The 6,328-nt window shown below is 29.0% G+C and overlaps 1 pseudogene across 1 annotated transcript in view; it reads right to left on the bottom strand.

Moving 5' to 3' along the window:
* Positions 1-1,178, bottom strand: part of LOC143233609 (secernin-3-like) — a 15,310-nt pseudogene extending 14,132 nt beyond the window's left edge. Inside the window, exons 1-2 of the transcript XR_013018250.1 lie at positions 1,001-1,178; positions 285-472 (exon numbers count right to left, since the gene is read on the bottom strand). The product of XR_013018250.1 is annotated as a secernin-3-like (transcript). The remainder of the gene's footprint in view (positions 1-284; positions 473-1,000) is intronic.
* Between the last annotated feature and the right edge of the window lie 5,150 nt (positions 1,179-6,328).

Below are 6,328 nucleotides of genomic sequence, written 5' to 3'. Positions count from 1 at the left end.
AGTCAAGTATGAGCCATTAAGAATTTTATCTTCAAAGTAAATAACTTCTAAATGTTAATTATTGATATCTTTTAATATTGAATATCTATTCTCAGAAGTTTGTATTTCCTTAAATATGATTTCATGTTTTTAATGTCTTCCTAACCAAACTTTCAATCTTATGCAACAAAAAAGTTGTTGCACAATACTAAGTATACGTTTTTTTATCAGGTTATATTAATTGTTTTTATCAACAATATTTGGAGACTGATACACTAGTGAAATTACAAAACTAACTATCATACCTTAATAGGTCCATTCCCAGAAGTTTTTCTTCATGGTCTTGTGGTCCATTTAATTTTGTCCATACTGCTTCATTACCAATACAGACTCCATGTTCATTACTACCCATTTCAGCACCCCACATCCATGCAGGCTTACTCAGGATGACAGCATGAGTGTGTTCAGCTTGGTCTATCTCAATATAAGTGCACTATGAAAAAGAAAATCTTACACTTATACCTCCACCACCAACTACTGTATTTTATACCTTGTAAAATGTACTTTTTTCTTTAAAATACCTTGCAAAACCCTTGTGTCTTTGAAGACAATAGTGATGTGAGGAAAGAGGTTAGCTTAGGGTCAACTCAAAACGGTCTTTCACACAGATTATAATCTCATTACTTACAAATTACAAGTATTTTCAATAGCATAAGACATTCAATTTAACTAATATTATCAACATACTGTAAAGAATATGATTTGACTGTATTTATTCAGTAGGTAGAAAAAAGTCAGGTTGTTGGTTATCGAGTCAAAATAATTTTTTTTTTTGCTCACTTTCATAACACCCAAGCTGCATTAACCCTACGACACCAAACTCTTGGTTTAGTTATAACTACCAGCTTTGAAGTAGCAATAAATTTTATATTCCACATGTGCGTTATTCATATAAAACCTTGTTCAGTCACAGTGTACGCTATCCCAAGATTATCAATAAATTTATGGCAGGTCAACAAACCTGAACTTTAGATCCAGCAGGATGGTCAGTAGCCTTAACATAAACAACCTCTTGGACTTCTTCTGATGGTCTGTCAGAATTTTTTTCCAAATACAATAAATCCGTTGATTGTTGCTGGTGGCAAAGCAACAAAGGTGTCACAAGAATGTGCAAACAATGCCATTACAGACGAGTCACACCTGTAATAATAATTATAATATTATATAAAGTCTAGGTTTCCAATGTTCACTAACATGTTAATATACTACCTTTATTAATAATAAAGTGCTAATGTTATTACTTCACAAGCTAAGTGATAAATAAAAACACAAAATTATTTTAGTTTAAAAGAATATATATCTTGGTAAAAGTGGAAAACAATTTGAAATTAGAAGTAATTAAAAAACCTACAAGCACATAGTAAATACTTAAATTTCCTAACCATGCAACCAGGTGTAAAATTCTCCTCAGATAACACATTTCTCTTAAGAATGTATTTTTAAATACATATACACATATAATGCTAAATCAAAAATGTTATTTTCTTGTAAATCAGTCTTACAGTTGTACATGTAAAACCAATGGAGCAAACCTGCAGCTAATTCAACAACTTCTGTTCTCTGCTACTTGATGTTTACCTATTGTAACAGACACTAGCCTCCATTATTTCAAACAGTATCCCATCATGCCTCAAAAGAACAATACCTTTCTTAGCCTTGCACTCATGTCTTAAAAATAGGATTTTACAGATAATTAAAATCAAATCTCAGAATTATTTACATCCTGATTACTTTATTCCACCTCTTATATACTTTATTTGTTATTAACAAATAGATGATTGGATAAACTGTGGGTGTATATACATCACAACAGAAAACATTATTATCAAAGGGTGAGTTCCAAAATCTGAAGTGCTACTTGTATATGTTAGAACTGTTAAGTCAGTTGCACGTTTACAGCACAAGCTACAAAATAGGTGGTTCAAATCTTACAGTCACATGCCAACTGATACTAAAAATAAAGCTCAATAGATCTTGATATAAATAGAGATCACAGGAAGGCCAACTAATACAAGGAGAACCTATACAAGACTGCGACTATGAAACTATTTCTGTTACACTGTGGGTCAAAGAGATGCGACACATATCAGCATATATTTCATTCTCACACTTAGCACATTACTGCTACTTTATATTCAGATTAGTTCAAAAATTTGAATGTGTAATTTTACCAATTAAATAGTATTATTTGTTTCTTAAGCACAAAACTACACAATGTGCTACCTATGCTCTGCCTATTGGGGTTGTCAAAAAACCAGATGTTTTATAATCCCTCATATTTACAAAGGAGCCACTTGAGAGACAAGTAAAGGTGAAAATATAATTTAAATCATACAACTAACTAGATTTTTCTATATATTTCTGTTTGATATTATTCTACTCATTATAACTACATGCTAAACCTGTAAACTGATGCAAAATTCTGATAATAATGTACATAAATAAAAATCAATATCTTATACCCAAAAGAATTTCACACACAAAAAACTCATATTTCTAAAATAAAAATGAAGTATAATTTTGCTTTTCAAAATGTATTTTCTTCATTAACATAAAATTTAAGGACAACAAGGGACCTTTTGGTCCAATCAAACCATCTCATCTACTAAACTTTAAAAACACAATAAAAATAAGGCCCTCAAAACAAACCTCTATTTTTCAAATAGTTATCTCGACTTCCCCTAAATTATATTAAATTAATTGTATTCATCACATCTCTTAGAAAAATAAAACTACCTTAGATGAAGATCTATACAAAACTTTCAAGTGAAAACTAAAGTTTTCAGAACTAGATTTTAATCTCCTCAGATATTAACCAAATAACTATTAATGGGCCCTTCATATTTCAGAACTATCCTTTAATTTAAACCCATTCAATTTCAACATGGATCCATTCGTTGTTTTAGACTCATCACTTCATTGGTTTTGGGACTCCTAGTAATTTACAAACGAGTCCACAAAAATAAAAATTTTTTATACCACCAATACTGCATTAAATCCATTAATTACTGCTGGGTCACTCTGTATTTTGTTTAAAAAATACCTGATTTTACCCAATGTGTTTGGTCAGTTATTTTCTCTTTGTGTTCTATAGCAAACACATATTACTCAACATGATCATGATGTTAGAAAAACAATAGGTTCAAGAAGTCTTAATAGAAACGAATAAAAACACTATAACCCGAGCTCTTTCAAATGGTGGACCTTTTTGCTTCAGGGGCAAATTGAGAATGTACTCAGTGTGATGAAATAGATAGACATAAGCCTCAATAGAAGTAAACATTTTAGAAATTTAGGGATCAAAAAGCTTTGTAATATGAAATTATGACAGATTTATAAGTACAAAAAATAATAGAAAAAATAAAAGATATGAAGTATAAATGAGGGAAAATCTGTGAGATGACAGACTGCATGAAAAATTAAGGTATTTTTCTTCACACTGAAATATATCATAAAAATGTTAAATAAATTGAATAAATACAATCTAAAAAATAGTTTACTAAAATGTTGTTTTAAGGATTAACTTCTTCAATTGAACTTGGCTCCATTCATTCAGACTCAGCCTCTGGTTAAAATATGAATGTGGCTAAATACATTATTATTATTACATATACATCAAAGACTAGTTACTGTTTCTTCTAATAAAATACTAAGCTTTATATAATTAAAGATAAACTTTATTTCTTTAACATGAAGAAAAATTAGTGATTAAAAAAACTAATATAATTGATTCTTAAACATTAGGCTTAACAGTAACAGTTGTGATGGTATAATGTAAAAGTACTGCAAATATTTTGCAGTTATCTAAACATAACCTGTATCAAAATATTAACACAAAGTTTGTTTGAGATGAATTATTGACAACTTATTTTTAATTTCCTCAAAAACATTGAAAACATCATCAGTGAGTTAAATTAACTGCTCTAAGCACAACCTGGCTTAATTTATAGTTACTGTTGAGAATCAGTTTGCCAACTTCAAATGAATAAGCTGAAAGAAATTACACGTTTCAGACATTTTTCTTTAAAAACTCATGAAGAACATCTATGAATACGAATATAATCTTTATTCGCTTGAATAGTTACATAACTTTAGTTTTCTTCAGACTCGAAAATTTAAGTATATACCTTACAATTATAAAATTATGAACAACAAGGAACCACTTAGTCCTTCCTTGACACCTAGCCTTTAGAAAATTAAACATTCAAACCCAACTTTTACTTTTCAGAAAATCATAGACTGCTCTTTTAATCTCTCATGAAAGCAAGTCTATCCACAAGTCAATTACACAGCTAGAAAAATAAGATAATCTTAACTAGAGCCTAGTATATCTTTCTGAACCTTTAAAGTTGTCTTCTTATTGTATTATCTCCACAATACAGCACAAATAAATGAGGCCTTTATCCTACCAATACACCTGACAATCTTTTAAACATCAATAAGACATCCTTCCTTTAAAAAAAATGTGATAAAAGACCATAAAACTATATCCCTGCAAGATAATTCTTCTATCCATAGTATCGTTCTAGTGGCAGACCTCTGAACCCTTTTCAGTAAGTCATCATCTTAGCTTTCTTAGACAAGAGGGTGGAACTATTACCATACTCTAAGCAAGGCCTAACAAGTGATTGGTAAAGATATAGCTACCTCTTTTGACTTCTGATCTGTATGTCTATAAGCAGACCTTAAATTCTATTGGTTTCACTATTAACAACAAAGCATAGCCTCTATGGCTTGAGTGACTTCACTGCCATCATGCCTTGAAGAATCAAGTGACCCTTTGCTGAATATTATTATTAAACACACACAGTTAACCTGTAGTAATTAACACAATTATATGCATATAGATGTAATTTTTTATGGTATTTCTAATTACTTTTCTTTTTTTAGTGGTATGTTATGCAACCAATAAACTCATGGAACCACAAGTAATTCGGTGCATAAATAGTAATTAATTAAATATCCGAAAACTGATTTAGAAAACCAAAACATCTACATTAATAATTGTGAAGTTAACCATTGAGTATTAAATGGAACTTGAAATATTGTTTTATAAATAATATTATTTATTTCAGCTTTTAGACTTGAACTAGATGAATAATTCATGTATGATTTAATACTTTAAAATTTGATTTCAAAGCTTACAGTTGGAGGCACAACTACATTTCTAATTTTTACTATTTTTACAAAATTAATTTTATCATTTAAATTTAGAGCCCAGCAGGAACAGGTAGTTGGGACACTTGATTTGTAATATGAGTTTCGTAGGTTTGAATCTCCACCCTTTCAGATTCAGTCAAAGCCCCTTATGTTTTATGGCATTTCAAATTTAGATCTCAAACCTGCTTTTGTCAGTTCTTGTACATATAAATGTTAAAAACCAAAATTCAAAGATCCAAAACGAAAATCAGATCAATGTTTAGATTTTAGACATTTGCTTTAGATTCAATTTTATTTGTTTATTAATAGTTTTTCACTACTCTTGTGTTATAAGTCTTAAATTACAGATTTAGAATGTAATACAATATATATTTTGAAATATTAAGCTATTTAGATTAACTCTTTAAAATGTAAAATTTCAGATTCAAGTATAAGAATATTAAACATAGGACATTCATTACACTATTTCACGTGTGACGTTATTCACACATTATCATAAAGTATAAATACATATACATTTAGGTCTGTACTGTTATTGTGTCATGGTTTGTGATAATATGACTATTAACTCAAATTTGATTAAAGAGTATGTTTCATTCATGCTTAGTTTTTATGATTTTAACTACTGGCAGACTTACTTCGCTCCAGATTCTAGAAACAAAATTAACTCCAGACTGGAATTATTTTTAACATGAGTTTCATAATTTTTATTTCCTACATCAGATAATTGTAAAAAAACAAAACATTTAATATATGTAATTTATACATTACAATTTTATAAATCATCGTTTATGTTATTTTGATATGGCAACTTTGCAGTTACAATCAAAAATAAAACACACATCTAATCTATTACTACAATTACCTTAAGTCGGTCTTCAAAAGTTCTTCCTAAGGTAACACTGATAGTGATACCAATTACTAGTAGTAGGTCTAACAATAAAATCACTTTTTAACTCTACTTTATTATAAGTTTTAACTGATATAGTTTTAATTTATACTACTATTAAATAAAATGACTAAACTTTTAAGAATTAAAATACAATATCCCCAAATAAGTAATCATTAACGACATTGCCAGTAAAAACAAACCAAAAGAACATTAAACTCCCAACCACAAAATATATAA

Source organism: Tachypleus tridentatus, chromosome 12, assembly GCF_004210375.1.
Source record: "Tachypleus tridentatus isolate NWPU-2018 chromosome 12, ASM421037v1, whole genome shotgun sequence".
Classification (NCBI taxonomy): Eukaryota; Metazoa; Arthropoda; class Merostomata; order Xiphosura; family Limulidae; genus Tachypleus; species Tachypleus tridentatus.
Note: the sequence above shows the minus strand (reverse complement) of the source record. Positions and strands in the feature narration are given on the sequence as shown.